The sequence below is a fragment of the Salmo salar genome, chromosome ssa05 (assembly GCF_905237065.1).
Source record: "Salmo salar chromosome ssa05, Ssal_v3.1, whole genome shotgun sequence".
Classification (NCBI taxonomy): domain Eukaryota; kingdom Metazoa; phylum Chordata; class Actinopteri; order Salmoniformes; family Salmonidae; genus Salmo; species Salmo salar.
This window is the reverse complement of record NC_059446.1, coordinates 66,873,104-66,893,254: the sequence shown is the minus strand read 5'-3', so window position 1 is coordinate 66,893,254 and position 20,151 is coordinate 66,873,104. Positions and strand designations below refer to the sequence as shown.

General features: G+C 43.6%; 1 pseudogene; it reads right to left on the bottom strand.

The window, feature by feature from the left end:
• Positions 1-20,151, bottom strand: part of LOC106605492 (glutamate receptor ionotropic, kainate 2-like) — a 323,572-nt pseudogene that overhangs the window by 150,037 nt on the left and 153,384 nt on the right.

Genomic DNA, 20,151 nt, shown 5'->3' with positions numbered 1-20,151 from the left:
GCTTTGTTATTATCTCTACAATTGTATCATCTCAACTAGATGACAGATGAAGTATTTAAACAGCCCTTGGGACTGTGGAACGTCTTCTCACCACTTGTCAGCCCAAAACACACTGCTCATGTTGACATGCTCATATCAAAGGCATTTTACTCCATCATTTAATCAATGGGATCTGAAAATAACTTAAATGTCACTTGAGAAAAGCACTAATAAACCTTATAATCTACAGATGGCATTAAAATTCAATACATCAAATAGTTAATTTCCATCATGCCTGTCTGTCTGTCTGTCTGTCTGTCTGTCTGTCTGTCTGTCTGTCTGTCTGTCTGTCTGTCTGTCTGTCTGTCTGTCTGTCTGCCTGCCTGCCTGCCTGCCTGCCTGCCTGCCTGCCTGCCTGCCTGCCTGCCTGCCTGCCTGCCTGCCTGCCTGCGCTGTGCGGTACTCACTCCCACTCATTCCGCTCTGCTCCAACTTCAGCTCAGCTCACTCCTCAAGCAAATAGATTTCCCATTTATTCACGTTAAATAAAAGTGACATTACATTAGTAAAGGTTGATTGGGCTACAATTAAGCATCCCGACCCCATTTGGTTGTGCTGTAGTTGTGGAATCGTAGGAGCAATATCTTAAGCCAAGCCTCTTTTTCCCCTGGTTGAAGTATATGACTAATCAAACGGAATAGTCGATGGATGTATTCTGTGGACTTGACTCTCTAGAAACTTTTACATTCCAAAAAATCTAAATTCCACAATAATATCAAATGGGACAAAAATTGGATGTTGCATATAAACAATTAAACAGTAGACAATCCAGCAAGGCTACTTGTCAGGTTTTGGTGGCCTAGATATAAAGTTATATATTGGTGACAGCTATATATTGCTATGTATTGGTGATAGCATTAAGACATATTACAGTAATGATAATATGACAGCATCAGAACATGCACCATGTCATGAATAATGGGCTTGGCCATTGTAATGTGGTTAGTGCACGCTCCCTATCCCCCATGTCACACTCGAGGGGGTATTCTAGTCCAGCTCCAAGACTGCTGTACGTCCTTTAGATCCCACCATTCCTTGCTTTAACATAATCCTTGGCCCTAAATCAATCTGTCTACTCAATTTGCCCCAGATTTGCTTGCTTGTCAGTTTGCAATTCCAAATTGAGTTCATGTGAACTGTGACCTTGGCAAGACGTATGTGACTAGTGACTGGTGTCCCCGGCTGGACCCCTTAGTGGAGATCCCGTTGAGCAAAGCCAATTACCACACGCCAGCAACACGGATGAGAACACGGATGAGCCAGCTTGTCATCCTACATCCGTAGCTGGCCTGAGGAGAGGGTGGGGTAAGAGGTGGGGAGTTACCTCACCGCGGTGGGAATACTAAAACATTCCTGTCGCCGTACGAGGAGAACCACTAGCAGCAGCTTAACCTGCCACTGAAGGTGGAGCTGCCCGGCCGCTCCGCCAGCCCCATCCCGTTCAGTTAGCTGTCACTTTGATCCAATTACACCGCCCTTACGTTATCTCAGGTCATCAGAGCCGCAGAGGTAGAAACTTTGAGTAAGGTCACCGCTGAGCGGAGAGAGAGGAAGAGGGAGAGAGAGGGGGGGGGGGGGAGAGAGAGAGAGATAACCACAGACAGACGGGCGGGAGGGTGGAGGGCAGACAGGCAGGCAAGAAGGGAACTCAGCAGCAGAGAAGAAACAATGACAGGCTTTTATCTTTTCATAAGGTCATCCTGCTGAAAACTCAACAGATGATACGCTTGATAACGCCAATGTTAGGGGAGAAGAATGAACACAGAGTGAGCGCTAGAAAGAGGCTGTTGCTGGTCTAGTCTCTTCAATTCTAAACGACTGGGGAAAAGACATGGCTATATATCTCTATAGGCTTTATATGAACCTTCCAAGCAATCAACAGCGTTAGAATGGGGCTGTTGCCGTAGACTATTCCATACGGCTTGAAAAAATACATTTATATATGTCTGTCTATACACAAACCTCAATCAAATGCTGTTGTTTGCTTCTATTTCCAGGATGATAAAAAAATCTATATCTGTATTGTTGTATTGAGAGGCCGACAAATTGTTTTACATGGGGCTTTTGAAAGCCTACGGAGACTCTCATTGTAGTAATGGAGGAGAAATGCAGAAGAGTCTAATAGAAACTCCATTACATCTGTTCCCCTCTACAAATGTAGAATAAGGGATGGGAAATGTGCCTGTTACACGAGCATGTTGTAACATGTTGCAGTTAACGAAGCAGACGGTGTTAGACTGTGTATTGAACATATGATACACTCTGTTTCACAGTAACACAAACGAAGGAGAGACTGTGCTATATTGAGGCAGTCTTCTATCCACCAAGCATGTGACAACAAGATGCTACAATAGTAGGAGACTACATAATTAAAAGATTGGCCGACAGAAAGAGAGAGAATCCTGCATAAATGTTTGGATAAATCGTTGACGATAAGAGAGCTCATTCACTCCTCTGCAGGTTTTATCTTTTTAAAATTCATTTGATAAGGAGGAGGCAGGAAATTAGATTCCCCCAAACTGTAACAAGGCGATAATGCACAGAGATGGTGTGGAGGTGGTGGGATGTACGGTAGAGGCCGTTTCAGATGTTTCATTTCATCACCTACATAACAAAGGAAGAAGGAGCTGTGTAGGAAAGATATTAGAGGAAAACAACAACAACAACACCTACCACAGCAACAACAACAACAAAAGCAACAACAGCTGGTGATATGAGAAGGGTAACTTATTAAATCATGTAAATACACTAATGTTGTGTTTTTCACACTGTATCCTGACAGTGTTTCTAAATATGGCATGTAGATCAGTTTGCCTAGGGGGAGCCTAAACCAGTCCTTATAATGTCACCATACAGCATTCTCACACACACACACACACACACACACACACACACACACACACACACACACACACACACACACACACACACACACACACACACACACACACACACACACACAGTAGCATAAACCCCCTCACACATACAAAACACACACACAAGCATACATAGATAAAATGTGTACACACACATATATATGTACAGTTAGCTTAGTTACCTTTCCAGAGAACGACTGAGGTTTGTGCAACTACACTGTACGGTACATGCATGCTACTGAAGCCCTACCATGCCTAGTGTCTAAAGGGGGAATCAAACAGAGTGAAAGGTATATTTTAACACTTACCCAACAACACTTACTTACTGTGATCATTTAAAAAGATAGGTGCATATTCTGAACCAACTTAGATGACAGTTGCAGCGTTTTATTCTCTTGTGTGATCATATCGCCAGTAACATAGAAAACACACGTGTATTAACTGTAAAACTATTGGATGTACAAGTCAAAGAGTTTACGCTCCCCCAAGAGTTTTACAGTTAACATCAACTCTTCTTTGTCTTCTTCTCCAGCGTGCCTCAAACGCCGGCCCTAGTCAGGTGAGAGCAGCCAGATCAAGGGGAGAGATACAAGACCATGGTGCTTGTCTATGGAACAGCAAGAGGAACTGCTCCTCTCTACTTTCAGGCTCTGATCAAACCCTACACCCCAACCTGAGTACTCTGTTCTCTCTCCACTCCCCCCCCCACACACACACACCAAAAAGCATTTTGTGAACTAACACTGGCACTTAACTTTTTTCCCACTTACTATCTCTGACTTTGCTACTTTATCGAATAAAAGCGTACTTACTATGACTGTGATATATTTCAATAAAATGCTAGCGTTCTCTGTAAAAGTTACGCTAACGTTCCTTCAGGACTGGCCCTATTCTCCACCAGTGGACCAGTGACTGCGTCAGAAATGGCACCCTATTCGCTATATAATACACTTCTTTTGACCAAAGCCCAATGGGCCCAGACCAAAAGTAGTGCATCATATAGGAAATATGGTGCCATTTCGGACACAGCCAGTTATTAGGATCAGAGGGCGATGCTGACTCAACGTATGCACAGGGTCAGATGCTGACAACTAGCCAATCAACTAATCCTGATGAGTTTGACAACACACACACAAGTTTACCTCAAGTTTTAACACACACCAGCTTATCTCAAGTTCTAACACACCAGCTTACCTCAAGATCTAACACACACCAGCTTACTTAATGTTCGAAAACACACCAGCTTACCTCAAGTTCTAACACACACCATCTGACCTAAAATTTTAACACACACCAGCTTACCTCAAGTTCTAACACACACCAGTTTACCTCAAGTTCTAACACACACCAGCTTACCTCAAGTTCTAACACACACCATCTGACCTAAAATTTTAACACACACCAGCTTACCTCAAGTTCTAACACACACCAGCTTACTTCAAGTTCTAACACACACCAGTTTACCTCAAGTTCTAACACACACCAGCTTACCTCAAGTTCTAACACACACCAGCTTACCTCAAGTTCTAACACACACCAGCTTACCTCAAGATCTAACACACACCAGCTTACCTCAAGTTTTAACACACACCAGCTTACCTCAAGTTCTAACACACACCAGCTTACCTCAAGTTTTAACACACACCAGCTTACCTCAAGATCTAACACACACCAGCTTACCTCAAGTTTTAACACACCCCAGCTTACATCAAGTTCTAACACACCCCAGCTTACATCAAGTTTTAACACACCCCAGCTTACCTCAAGTTCTAACACACACCAGCTTACCTCAAGTTCTAACACACACCAGCTTACCTCAAGTTCTAACACACACCAGCTTACCTCAAGTTCTAACACACACCAGCTTACATCAAGTTCTAACACACACCAGCTTACCTCAAGTTCTAACACACACCAGCTTACCTCAAGTTCTAACACACACCAGCTTACCTCAAGTTCTAACACACACCAGCTTACATCAAGTTCTAACACACACCAGCTTACCTCAAGATCTAACATAAAAGCCTCACTCTTCATACCCTCTCTTCGCTTCTCCAATAATCCTACAAAAACCCAGACTCTCTCTATACTGGACAAACAAGTGATCAAACTTACAAATTATCAAGCTTTTTCAATTGTCAGCTACCTCTGTCCTTTTTCTAAGTCACTGTCATAACTAGCAGGTTCTTACTGTGCTGATATTATTCCTATGTAGATTCTATCACTTGTTATGTTTGAGGCAAGGTGGAGAAAAAAAACAGAAAAGAAAAGACAGTAGTGACTTTGAGACACTGGAGACAACAGGGAAAAGAGGGGCAGCAGCCATTCACACCAACGAGCACACACATACATACACACATACACACATACAGTACCAGTCAAATGTTTGGACACACCTACTCATTCAAGGGTTTTTCTTTATTTTATATATATAGATATGATGGAGTGCTGCATTAGATGACCTGGCCTCCACAAGCTCCCAATCTCAACCCAATTGAGATGGTTTGGGATGAGTTAGACCGCAGAGTGAAGGAAAAGCAACCAACAAGTGCTTAGCATATGTTGGAAAAGCATTCCAGGTGAAGCTGGTTGAGAGAATGCCAAGCGTGTGCAAAGCTGTCATCAAGGCAAAGGGTGGCTACTTTAAAGAATCTCAATTATAAATATATTTTGATTTGTTTAACACTTTTTTGGTTACTACATGATTCCATATGTGTTATTTCATAGTTTTTATGTCTTCACGATGTAGAAAATAGTAAAAATAAAGGAAAACCCCTGGAATGAGTAGGTGAGTCAAAACTTTTGACTGGTACTGTACATACACACATACCGCACACACACAGTCCTGAAACGGCTGGTTTAACGTCTCTGATCATAAGGTTTGTGTTTGTGTGCATTATCTCCTGAGCAGCAGAGAGTTGTGGCAGACCAGGGAGCAGCAGTGATGTGTGGAGACACAGAGACTGCCCGGGAATCACTTAACAGCAGCAGCTGCCTGCCTGCCTGCCTCTCTAGAGTAGCCTGCCGGTAGGGAACACTCAGCCCTCCCTCCATAATACTGGGAGAGAAGGCTGAAAGGGAACCATAGGGAACTGTCTTTGTGTGCTGGGACATCTACTTTCCTCAGCTATATAGACTTTTATCTGTGTACCTTTTTCTTCAAAGTTGTTATCATTATTCAAAGTTTGAGTGAAAGTGTTTCTGAATTTTTCAGTATGGGGCTAGCTATAAAGTCTGTGTCATGTGAGTGAGTAGGTATTGGTAGTAGGTAGTGAGCAGATATTGTCCACTTAGTGTCAAGATCGTAACATAATCACCGAGAGACTATCCTGTTAGCCAGATGGGGTAAGGTTAAATAATTAAGATGTTAGCATATAATAGTGTGTGAATTAATTAGCAGTGATTTAGTTTTAGGCTGGGTTTCTGTACAGCACTTTGTGACATCAGCTGATGTAAGAAGGGCTTTATAAATGCATTTGATTGATTGATTGATTGATTACTGGAACTGACATGTTACCTGGCTATGACAAACAGCACACAACTGACACCCAAGTAAGCCAGCAGAATATACATCCAGATATCGGGTGAGAGGGGGTTGAGAAAGGAGAAGACCCCAGGGTTGGTTCCGTTGGGCTTGCGGTAGAGGATACTTATCCCCAGTGTCATGAAGGGCTTGGAGAAGTCGATGACCTTCTCCCTCACGTAGGTGATGGCCAGGGGAGCCACTGCCAGATCAGCTTTCTGTCAACAGACAACATAAAAGGGAAGAAGGATAGGCTGTAAGTCAGAGGCGCAGGAAGCATTTAGAGCCAATCAAATTAAGAAAACAGGGCCTTTACACATCACAGAATCCGTCCCACGGCACTTAGGAGGAAATTTAGAACCCTTCTAGCTCTTGCTCTCTCTCTCTCCCTCCCTCTCCCCCTCCCTCCCCCTCCCTCTCTCTCTCCCTCTCGCTCGCTCCTCCACACACTCTCTCCCTCACAACCCCCTCCCCTTTTGATATGCTCTTTCTATCCCTCCATCTCACAAACATCCTTTCCTTGTCTGACGTTGAACCTAAACTAAGGCAACCCCCCCCTCCCTCTACACCCCCACCCCATTTAGAGGATGGATGGTCCTATCAACCACAGCCAATGGGGCAGAGGAGTGTCAGGGTGGAGGAGGGAGGGCGTGAGCGATGGAAGAAGTTGTTCCCAGAAAACAAGATAACGTTCAACCAATCGCCATACTCATAAGAACACAGACATCTACATGTTATATTGTGTCTCTGATCTGAGAGACTCGTATTTAGTTGTTATTTCATAATAACCCTATTTCTTCACAACACTGAATCAGGGGTTCTACTTTTTTTATCTATATTCTTCCACAGCCTCATCACTCCTTTTCCATCCATAGGTATCCCTCTGCCATGGCTCAGAGTGTGAGTCCTTCTTCATGTTAATACAGTATGTTGAGCTTTACCTTTCAATTGGGTCAAAGTTACATCCGAAACATCCCAACCAATCCGGTCTCTCTATGTGGGGGTTAAACCTCTGTGTGATTGATCAATCTGCGGCTCCATTGTGACACAGGTACATGCTAAACACTGACACGCAAGGTCAGCAACATCATTTCACAATGAAATATCCTGTTTGTTCCCCATCAAGGTTGTCATACATCAATCTAGATTGAATGAGGTGGTTTGGTCCCAGCCACTATAATGTATGAAGAACTATTTCTGATATTAAACAGGACATCATCTGTAGTCATCTTTATCTGTTCCATGTCATTTAAGGCCAAGTGAGACGCAATACGATTTAGATCACTTAATGTAGCTCATGACTAGATCCTATTTCAACTGAATGTATCCAGGTTCATCTACAGTGCTCTAGTTCTATGGCTCTAAGCATTAGTCAGAGAGCACCAGTGATTTCCTTCAACTCCATTTGATAGGATACGTTCAGCTTCTTCAGCTCATTCACCATGTCCTGGTGAGCCGAGCTAGTGTAGACTCCTGTGAAGGGTTGTCCAGGCCAATTACTGTCTGTTTTGTCCACCACATCATCTATACTGTAGGCCTGCCTACAGTATAGATGAGTCCCAAATGCCACCCTATTCCCTATACAGTGCACTACATTAGGGCTCTGGTCAAAAGTAGTGCACTACAGCATGTAGGAAATGGGGTGCCATTTGGGATGCATCCTTTGCTGTCTAGAGATAGGTGGGTTGACATCTACATAACGGCCAACGCTCCAATAACCTCGCAGGAATTGGGCCCTGTGGGTGTCAAATCCCTGGGATCCCTCTCCCTCCAGCCTCCGCATGATCAAAACAAACATGGCCGTCGGTCCAGTGTACCACAGTTGAGGGAGATGCAGTGTTATTTAATGGGGTCAGATATTGAGCATTGGCTGCGGCGAGCCTGTTATTTTTCTGCCTGCCTGTGCAGAGCTTATACTATCTGGGTCTTACTTTGTCAAACTTAATGATATAGTCCGTGGGCAGTGTGTGTGTGTGTGAGAGAGAGAGAGAGAGAGAGAGAGAGAGAGAGTGTGTGTGCGTGTTTGTTTTAATAAGCTCTGCAGGGGAAACGAGTCAAGCCAGAATCCATGCTGTACACCCGGTCAGGAACGAGTATGGGAGCTGATGTCTCTCTCTCTATCTCTCTCTACCTCTCTGTCTGTCTCTCTCTCTACCTCTCTACCTCTCTGTCTGTCTCTCTCTCTACCTCTCTACCTCTCTACATTTCTGTCTGTCTCTCTCTCTACCTCTCTGTCTCTCTCTCTACCTCTCTGTCCCTCTCTCTATCTCTCTGTCTCTCTCTCTACCTCTCTGTCTCTCTCTCTACCTCTCTGTCTCTCTCTCTACCTCTCTGTCTCTCTCTCTAACTCTGTCTCTCTCTCTACCTCTGTCTCTCTCTCTACCTCTGTCTCTCTCTCTACCTCTGTCTCTCTCTCTCTCTACCTCTACCTCTCTACCGCTCTACCTTTCTCTCTCTTCCTCTCTACCACTCTACCGCTCTACCTGTCTCTCTCTCTCTCTCTCTCTCTCTCTCTCTCTAGCTCCCTTTTTCTTTCTCATTGTCTCTATCCCTCTCTCTCTAAGCCAAAAACATGTTTGTCATAAAAAATACAACTATACAAACCCTTGTCACATCCACTTCCGACAAAATACATCCCCTCCCACAACCTGTAGCTGTTAACCACCTCATTAATTAAACTTGAATCATTTACATAGATCATTTCCGAGTAGTGAGGTAGGTCCAGACTCACGTGGTCGATCAGCTCCTTGACCATGCCGTTCCACTGGCCCGTGGTCTCGTCCTGGGCCCCGTAGCGGCCGTCCTCCACCAGACGCAACTCGTAGGTGAACCCCAGGATGCTAGCCAGCTCCCTGAGCAGGTCGATGCAGTAACCCTCAAAGCGGTCATTACCGTAAAGGGGCTTGTCCGACTTCTTGAACATCACATAGGGCTCCACCTGTTAGGTTGGGGAGAGGACAGGGGTAGAGGAACACTGGATCAGTCTCTGGAGGTAAGGATTAGTATCTTTTCCACTCTGATAAGGCCTTTCTGTGAGTGTGCATGATGTGTGAGATAGGCTTTGTGCCTGACGTGCCTGGACACACACTGGCTACAGGAGAGAGGGAGGGGAACAGAAGGCGAAGGACCACTGCTGCTAAAACCAGGAGGGTGTGTGTGTGGTTGTGTGTGTGTGTGCATGTGTCTGTGTGTGTGTGTGAGCGTGTGCGTGTGCGTGTGTGTGCACGCGTGTGTGTTTGTGGAGTATTGGCATGCAGTCTCAGAAATGTGGTACAAGGTGCATGGAGTGATGGAAGCATGACCACAATAAGAGATAATCCTCCATATCTCTGACTCAGTCCTCCCCTCCTCTCCTCTAAGGCTGAACATGCTGGCTGGGGGCCTGTCCCTGTCCCTGTCCCTCTCCCTGTCCCCGGCTCTCAGGCCACCAGATGCTTTGTAAATAAGATCAGAGATGCTGATAAACTGACACAAAAGATCAGGAGCCAGCACATCCTCTTTGTTAGTACTAACAGCTGGGGAGATTACTAATGTCCTCTTCCACTCTCTGGATCCTCTCTTCCTCTTCACCTCCCTCTCTCTCTCGCTCTCTTTTTATCTACCCCACTCACCCTCTCTCTTGCTTTCTCCACTATATATCTCTCTCTCGCTTTCTCTCATCTCTCTCTCTCTCTCTCTCTTTCCATCCCTCTCTCCCCTCTACCCCCGTCTCTCTCAGTAAAATCAGGCAGAGAATATATTATCAAACAGGTGTTGTTTACCATATAATTGTGGCATGCCACGGTACAAACAAAATCATGTCGGATCTCAACCAGCTTTCACACATTTTACTGGCTCAGAGATTTGATGAGGACAAGGAGATGCTAACACATGTAGTAGCATCTATTGGTCAGTGGTGGAAAAAATACCCAACTGTCATACTTGAGTAAAAGTAAAGATACCTTACTAGAAAATGACTCAAGTAAAAGTGAAAGTCACCCATTAAAATACTACTTGAGTAAAAGTCGAAAAGTATTTGGTTTAAAATATATTTAAGTATCAAAAGTAGAAGTAAAAGTATAAATCATTTAAAATAGCTTGTATTATGCAAACCAGACAGCCCAATTTGTAAAAATGTTTTGTATTATTTACGGATAGCCAAGGGCACACTACAACACGCAGACATCATTTACAAATTAAGATTTTGTGTTTAATGAGTTCACCAAATCATAAGTAGGGGATTCCCAGGGATGGTGTCTTGATAAGTGTGTGAATTGGGTCATTTTCCTGTCCTGCTAAGCATTCAAAATGTAACGAGTATTAGTATTATTTTCTTTAGGAATATAGTGAAGCAAAAGTAAAACTTGTCAAGAATATAAATAGTAAAGTAAAGCACATATACAAAAGAAAACTACTTAAGTGGAACTTTAAAATATTGTTACTTACAGTTGAAGTCAGAAGTTTGGAGGTTGGAGTCATTAAAACTCGTTTTTCAACCACTCCACAAATTTCTTGTTAACAAACTATAGTTTTGGCAAGTCGATTACGACATCTACTTTGTGCATGACACAAGTAATTTTTCCAACAATTGTTTACAGACAGATTATTTCACTTATAATTCACTGTATCACAATTCCAGTGGGTCAGAAGTTTATATACACTAAGTTGACTGTGCCTTTAAACAGCTTGGAAAATTCAAGAAAATGATGTCATGGCTTTAGAAGCTTCTGATAGGCTAATTGACAACATTTGAGTCAACTGGAGGTGTACCTGTGGATGTATTTCAAGGCCTAGCTTCAAACTCAGTGCCTCTTTGCTTGACATCATGGGAAAATCAAAAGAAATCAGCCAAGACCTCCGAAAAAAAATTGTAGACCTCCACAAGTCTGGTTCATCCTTGGGAGCAATTTCCAAAGGCCAAAGGTTCTTCAACAAAGTACTGAGTATAGGGTCTGAAAACTTACGTAAATGTCATATTTCAGTTTTTTTTTATTTTGGAAAAATACAAAAATAAACAGTTTTGCTTTGTCATTATGGGGTATTGGTGTAGATTGATGATACAAAATAAACAATTGAATCAATTTTAGAATAAGGTTGTAACGTAACAAAATGTGGAAAAAGTCAACGGGTCTTAATACTCTCTGAATGCACTGTACATACCGAGTGATATAACTGATTGCTTTGGTTTGGTGAGATTATTCTCTGACCACTCCAACAATCTTCTGTCAGGGAATTGAAAGGGATCAATAATATAACCGACTAGCCTAATGATCTGCTATCCAACTCAAAGAGATCTCTTTCTCTCTCTTTCTCCCCCTCTTTCTCTGTCTCGTTTTCTCTCTCTCTCTCTCTCTCCCTCCATCACTTTCTGTCTTCCTCACTAGCTTTCTCTTTCTCTTCTGTCTCCTGTATTGGTCCTTTTAAACATTCCCACCCTCTCTATCTATCTATAGACCTTATCAGCAGCTCTCCTCTCTCCTCCTCTCTCTGTTTATAACCAAGTCAGAGGAGTGGTGAGGAGCCAGCTAAAAAAAAGAGGGTGTTCAAGGGCATAAAGGTGCGATGCATGATGGGTAGTCTGGCAAAGCCACCTGAAGTTTAACTTTGAAGCGGACACGGCCTCTGTGCAGTGCACTCAAAAAGTATTTGATGTACAGTATTTGAAAGGAGGAAAGATTTAGTAAACCAATTAAGAACATCTAGACGAGAGAGAGAGAGAGAGAGAGAGAGAGAGAGGATACTGACAAAGGTGACTGAAAAGCTTCTATAAAGCTAATATAAACCTAACAGAGAACTAAACATTTTACGTTTAAAGTAATTACCCCTTTCATGCAGTCAAATGACTAGTGGCCTCGTGTGGAATGTTATTAAGTTATACACTACTGTTCAAAAGTTTGGGTCACTTAGAAATGTCCTTGTTTTTGAAAGAAAAATGCATCAGCATTTGTGGGTTCCATTTCAGGCTCAAAATGGCCAGAAACAAAGAACTTCCTTCTGAAACTCGTCAGTCTATTCTTGTTCTGAGAAATTAAGGCTGCTCCAGATACTCAAGTAGTCTAAAGAAGGCCAGTTTTATTGCTTCTTTAATCAGTTCAACAGTTTTCAGCTGTGTTAACATAATTGCAAAAGGGTTTTCTAATGATCAATTAGCCTTTTAAAATGATAAACTTGGGATTAGCTAACACAACGTGCCATTGGAACACAGGCGTGATGGTTGCTGATAATGGGCCCCTGTACGCCTATGTAGATATTCCATAAAAAATCTGCCGTTTCCAGCTACAATAGTCATTTACAACATTAACAATGTCTACACTGTATTTCTGATTAATTTGATGTTATTTTAATGGACAAAAAAAGTGATTTTCTTTCAATAACAAGGACATTTCTAAGTGACCCCAAACTTTTGTGTAGTGTATATATATATTTTTTTTTAACAGCCGGAAATCTGGTGTTTCTATGTCAAACGGTTTTGTTACATTTCAGTCTTCTGTGATGTACTTAACGTGTGTTATTGGGACGCAAACAAAAACAATGATACATTTCAACTCTATAAGTGACATGGTACAGGTGTCTTTTGTTAAGCCCATAACCATGTGTGTGAGGTGTATACTTTAGATTCAAAGTAGGTTTGTTTAAGACAACCAAGAAACACTGAGTGAACCTGATTTAGCCCACTGCAGTAAAAGGTTAAAATCAAATCAAATACAATTTTATTGGTCACATACACATGGTTAGTAGATGTTAATGCGAGTGTAGCGAAATGCTTGTGCTTCTAGTTCCGACCATGCACTAATATCTAACAAGTAATCTAACAATTTCACAACAACTACCTTTTACACACAAGTGTAAAGGAATGAATAAGAACATGTATGTGGATGAGCGATGGCCGAACGGCACAGGCAAGATGCAGTAGATGGTATAGAGTACAGTATATACATATGAGATGAGTAATGTTGGGTATGTAAACATTATATAAAGTGACATTGTTTAAAGTGACTAGTGATACATTTATTATGTGAGCTCAGAGACACAGACCAGACTATAGCTGACCAGACTTCATTTCCGGTCACAACTGTCTCTGGCCCCCTCCCAGTTAGGGGGAGTGATGAGCTCTACACCAGAGTCTCACAACTCAATCGCTGGTTGAAAACAGTTTTCTGCCCCTCCCAAAAGATTGAATTTGTAGATAATTGGCCCTCTTTCTGGGACTCACCCACAAACAGGACCAAGCCTGGCCTGTTGAGGAGTGACGGACTCCATCCTAGCTGGAGGGGTGCTCTCATCTTATCTACGAACATAAATAGGGCTCTAACTCCCCTAGCTCCACAATGAAATAGGGTGCAGGCCAGGCAGCAGGCTGTTAGCCAGCCTGCCAGCTTAGTGGAGTCTGCCACTAGCACAGTCAGTGTAGTCAGCTCAGCTTTCCCCATTGAGACCGCATCTGTGCCTTGATCTAGGTTGGGCAAAACTAAACATCGCGGTGTTCGCCTTAGCAATCTCATTGGAATAAAGACCTCCTCCATTCCTGCCATTATTGAAAGAGATTGTGATACCTCACATCTCAAAATTGGGTTACTTAATGTCAGATCCCTCACTTCCAAGGCAGTTATAGTCAATGAGAACTACTCACTGATCATAATCTTGATGTGATTGGCCTGACTGAAACATGGCTTAAGCCTGATGAATTTACTGTGTTAAATGAGGCCTCACCTCCTGGTTACACTAGTGACCATATCCCCCACGCATGCCGCAAAGGTGGTGTTGCTAACATTTATGATAGCAAATTTCAATTTACCCCCCCAAAAAAAGATGTTTTCGTATTTTGAGCTTCTAGTCATGAAATCTATGCAGCCTACTCAATCACTTTTTATAGCTACTGTTTACAGGCCTCCTGGGCCATATACAGCGTTCCTCACTGAGTTTCCTGAATTCCTATCGGACCTTGTAGTCATGGCAGATAATATTCAAATTTTTGGTGACTTTAATATTCACATGGAAAAGTCCACAGACCCACTCCAAAAGGCTTTTGGAGCCATCATCGACTCAGTGGGTTTTGTCCAACATGTCTCTAGATCTACTCACTGCCACAGTCATGGACTTGCTCCTACCTATCTTTCCGATTTAGTCCTGCCGTACATACCTACACGTACGCTACGGTCACAAGACGCAGGCCTCCTTATTGTCCCTAGAATTTCTAAGCAAAGCGCTGGAGGCAGGGCTTTCTCCTATAGAGCTCCATTTTTATGGAATGGTCTGCCTACCCATGCGAGAGACGCAGACTCGGTCTCAACCTTTAAGTCTTTATTGAAGACTCATCTCTTCAGTAGGTCCTATGATTGAGTGTAGTCTGGCCCAGGAGTGTGAAGGTGAACAGAAAGGCACTGGAGCAACGAACCGCCCTTGCTGTCTCTGCCTGGCCGGTTCCCCTCTCGCCACTGGGATTCTCTGCCTCTAACCCTATTACGGGGGCTGAGTCACTGGCTTACTGGTGCTCTTCCATGCCGTCCCTAGGAAGGGGTGGGTTGAGTCACTGACGTGATCTTCCTGTCTGGGTTGGCGCCCTCCCTTGGGTTGTGCCGTGGCGGAGATCACTTGGCAAAGTGGGTGGGGTTATATCCTGCCTGTTTAGCCCTGTCCGGGGGTATCGTCGGATGTGGCCACAGTGTCTCCCGACCCCTCCTGTTTCAACCTCCAGTATTTATGCTGCAGTAGTTTATGTGTCGGGGGGCTAGGGTCAGTCTGTTATTTCTGGAGTATTTCTCCTGTCTTATCCGGTGTCCTGTGTGAATTTAAGTATATTCTCTCTCTCTCTCTCTCTCTCTCTCTCTCTCTCTCTCTCTCTCTCTCTCTCTCTCTCTCTCTCTCTCAACTACTGTGATTTGTATTATTTGACCATGCTGGTCATCTATGAACATTTGAACATCTTGGCCATGTTCTGTTATAATCTCACCTGGCACAGCCAGAACAGGACTGGCCACCCCTCATAGCCTGGTTCCTCTCTAGGTTTCTTCCTAGGTTCTGGCCTTTCTAGGGAGTTTTTCCTAGCCACCGTGCTCCTACACCTGCATTGCTTGCTGTTTGGGGTTTTAGGCTGGGTTTCTGTACAGCACTTTGAGATATAATCTGATGTAAGAAGGGCTTTATACATTTGATTTGATTGGATTACATCCAATTTTTAATTATTAAAGTGGCTAGAGATTTGAGTCAGTACGTTGGCAGCAGCCATTCAGTGTTAGTGATGGCTGTTTAACAGTCTGATGGCCTTGAGATAGAAGCTGTTTTTCAGTCTCTCGGTCCCAGCTTTGATGCACCTGTACTGACCTCGCCTTCTGGATGATAGCGTGGTGAACAGGCAGTGGCTCGGGTGGTTGTTGTACTTGATGATCTTTTTGGCCTTCCTGTGACATCGGGTGCTGTAGGTGTCCTGGAGGGCAGGTAGTTTGCCCCCGGTTATGCGTTGTGCAGACCTCACTACCCTCTGGAGAGCCTTACGGTTGTGGGTGGAGCAGTTGCCATACCAGGCGTTGATACAGTCCGAAAGGATGCTCTTGATTGTGGATCTGTAAAGGTTTGTGAGTGTTTTTGGTGACAAGCCACATTTCTTCAGCCTCCTGAGGTTGAAGAGGCGCTGTTGCGCCTTCTTCACCACGCTGTCTGTTTGGGTGGACCATTTCAGTTTGCCGGTGATGTGTACGCCGAGGAACTTAAAACTTTCCACCTTCTCCACTACTGTCCCGTCGATGTGGATAGGGGGCTGCTCCCTCTGCTGTTTCCTGAAGTCCATGATCATCTTCTTTGTTTTGCTGACGTTGAGTGTGAGGTTATTTTCCTGACACCACACTCCGAGGGCCCTCACCTCCTCCCTGTAGGCCGTCTTGTCGTTGTTGGTAATCAAGCCTACCACTGTAGTGTCGTCTGCAAACTTGATGATTGAGTTGGAGGCGTGCATGGCCACACAGTCATGGGTGAACAGGGAGTACAGGAGAGGGCTGAGAACGCACCCTTGCTGGGGCCCCAGTGTTGAGGATCAGCGGGGTGGAGATGTTGTTTCCTACCCTCACCACCTGGGGCGTGGCCCGTCAGAAAGTCCAGGACCCAGTTGCACAGGGCGGGGTCGAGACCCAGGATCTCGAGCTTAGTGACGGGTGGGTTAGGGCAGTGTGCAGTGTGATTGTGATTGCATCATCTGTGGACCTATTGGGGCGGTAAGCAAATTGGAGTGGGTCTAGGGTGTCAGGTAGGGTGGAGGTGATATGATCCTTGACTTGTCTCTCAAAGCACTTCATGATGACGGAAGTGAGTGCTACGGGGCGATAGTCATTTAGCTCAGTTACCTTAGCTTTCTTGGGAACAGGAACAATGGTGGCCCTCTTTTGTGGTTCTGTTAAGGCAGAACCACAACCTCTCATACAACAAAGATAGGGGCTAACGAGTAGTTAACAATAATTACCAATGTAAAACATTCAACCATGAAGACATCAATTGTAACATACATGAATGCTCCAGTATGCTAATTAAGTCGTTTGTAATGGACGTGGACAGGCCTTTAGCCCCCCTCCCATTGATAGACATAAACTGTAATCTCCTCTCTCTGAATAGGCCTCTTTCTCAGTGCTGCCATGTTTTTCATTGGAATATGTATTATCTAGCATAATGAGCACAATGTAGCAGCGTATAACCTCTCACCTTCTGTCAGCTGTGAAAGAGTGTAATTATCATAAACAGGCAGTTGGCCCATTAACACCTAACACTGTTTTATTAGTCTGTCCATAGGACAACAAATGAAAGTATTATACAACACTTGTTTTTCACCATGGTTATATTATTTTCAATGTGGTCCTGAATACATTCTGTGGAAATGTTCTTCCCTGGAAATTGAATTATGAGTGGATAACAGCACTTTAATCCCAATTAATCATATAAACACAGTGTCCGTGTATGCATGCCTGCGTGCGCATGTGTTTGTGCAGACACGCTTTGTGTGTGTGAGGGGGAGGGGAGAGGGGGGGCTGAGGTCAGAACCACAGGAAGTGTCTGACAACGTTAGACGCTAGCTACACGCTAGCCACCTGCTACATGTGGAAGGTCTGACATGCCACCTACTGATCCTGTCTCGTGTTGTGATCCCCGCAGATGGAGACCTACAAGCATCTTTCATTTAAAACTGTGAGGGAGGAAAGAAAATCAAAAAGGACTAGCTAGCTATCTCTGTATAGCAAACCTCATTAAAGTCCTCCTGTATTTTATATTGCTGATCTGGAGAGTCACTCACCCTTGAATGCAAAATCACCTTGATTCTTCTAAAATGGAATACGTGTCCCAATGAAAATAATGTGTCCCAATGATGCTGACTCATTTGAGGATTTATTTTAGTTTTATAATGATTGGGCCAATATGCTACGAGGCTACCGCCTAGAGCAAAGAACAAAGAGAACCCACTCAGTGCTCTCTACGTGTCATGTGGAGTCATGGAAGACTTCCCATAGGCTCACTGTTTAATCAAAGTTTAACTCTAAGAATCTGAAATGGTCAAACTAGCAATAATGATGAACCATTCTGAAATACCCAAATAATACTACCAATATGCTGTTTATGAAATATATCAATTAGTGTAAATTAGTGAAGATAAATAGTTGTTTGAATGTATGTACCTTGAATAGCCATGAAGAGTGTATGAAGAGATTGAAAGGTTGACTCGTCTATTCATTTATTTAGATCCCCTTAACCTGTTACGTTAGTAACGACTCCTTGGGCCTTGATAAGCACTGTGAAAAATCAGATTCCGCTATATGGGGAAAAGGGTTTATTATATAATGCAAACAAAGCTGATTCATTCTCTCTCTCTCTCTCTCTCTTCTCATTTGTGACTCCTTTGATCCTCGGGGAGCCCGACAGAGCGTGTGTGGATTTGTACCTTTTAATTCAACCCGATCGGCGACTCATATATCCCGCAACTGTAGTAAATAAAAGTCTCACATCAAATTCTGTTTCAATTAATTGTTCTTTATGTCTGGCATACTAAATACCTATTGGCAGAGATGAGCCCATCCCACAAGGGAAACAAGACTATAGGAGAGGTGATCTGTTGGCGAGCCCTACTACGATTGGTTCCAGGGTGTGATTCTTCGTGTTGTATGTATGTAATGTGTCAGAGAAGAAGCCTTTTCACATCAGCTGCACCATTTCTAAAGTGAAAAAGAGCATAGTGCAACCTTATCAGTAGCAAAATCTCACACGTGTGATGTGGAGTCATGGAAAGTTGAACTTTAATAGTTAGAAATGGTCAAACTACAAATTATGATTTACAACTTTAAAATAATCAACTAATACTACAAAAACCCTATTTATGAAAAATACATATATATATACAAAAGTATGTGGACACCCCTTCAAATTAGTGGATTCGGCTATTTCAGCAACAGGTGTATAAAATCGAGCACACAACCATGCAATCTCCATAGACAAACATTCCCAGTAGAATGGCCTTACTGAAGAGCTCAGTGACTTTCAATGTGGCACCGTCATAGGATGTTACCTTTCCAACAAGTCAGTTTGACTAATTCCTGCCCTGCTAGAGCAGCCATGGTCAACTGTAAGTGCTGTTATTGTGAAGTGGAAATGTTTAGGAGCAACAATGGCTCAGTCGCGAAGTGGTAGGCCACACAAGCTCACAGAACGGGACCGCCGAGTGCTGAAACACGTAGCACATAAAAATTGTCTGTCCTCGATTGCAACACTCACTACCGAGATCCAAACTGCTTCTGGAAGGAACATCAGCACAAGAACCTTTCATCGGGAGCTTCAAGAAATGGGCTTCGATGGCCGAGCAACCGCACACAAGCCTAACATCATCATGCGCAATGCCAAGCATCGGCTGGAGTGGTGTTAAGCTCACCACCATTGGACTCTGGAGCAGTGGGAAGGCATTCTCTGGAGTCATGAATCACGCTTCACCATCTGGCAGTCCGACAGACGAGTCTGAGTTTAGCGGATGCCCGGAGAACAGTACCTGCCCAGATGCATAGTGCCAACTGTAAAGTTTGGTGGAGGAGGAATAATGGTCTGGGGCTGTTTTTCATTGTTTGGGCTAAGCCCCGTAGTTCCAGTTGAATGGAAATCTTAACGCTACAGTACACAATCAAATGAAATCAAACTTTACTTGTCACATGCGCCGAATACAACATGCTTACTTACAAGTCTTTAATTAACCAACAGTACAGTTCAATATTTAGTTTATTTACCAAATAAACTAAAGTAAATAATTATAAAAAGTAACACAATACAATAACAATAACGAGGCTATATACAGGAGGTACCGGTACTGAGTCAATGTGCAGGGGTACAGGTTAGTCAAGGTAATTTGTACATGTAGGTAGGGGTGAAGTGACTATGCATAGACAATTAACAGCGAGTAGCAGCAGTGTAAAAAAACGAATGGGGGGGTCAATGTAAATAATCTGGTGGGCATTTGATTAATTGTTCAGCGGTCTTATGGCTTGGGGGTAGAAGATGTTAAGGAGCTTTTGGTTCTAGACTTGGCGCTCCGGTACCGCTTACCATACGGTAGCAGAGAAAACATTCTATGACTTCGGTGACTGGAGTTTTGACAATTTTTGGGCTTTCCTCTGACACCACCTAGTATATAGGTCCTGGATGGCAGGAAGCTTGGCCCCAGTGATGTACTGGGCCGTACTACCCTCTGTAGCACCTAACGGTCAGATGCCGAGCAGTTAC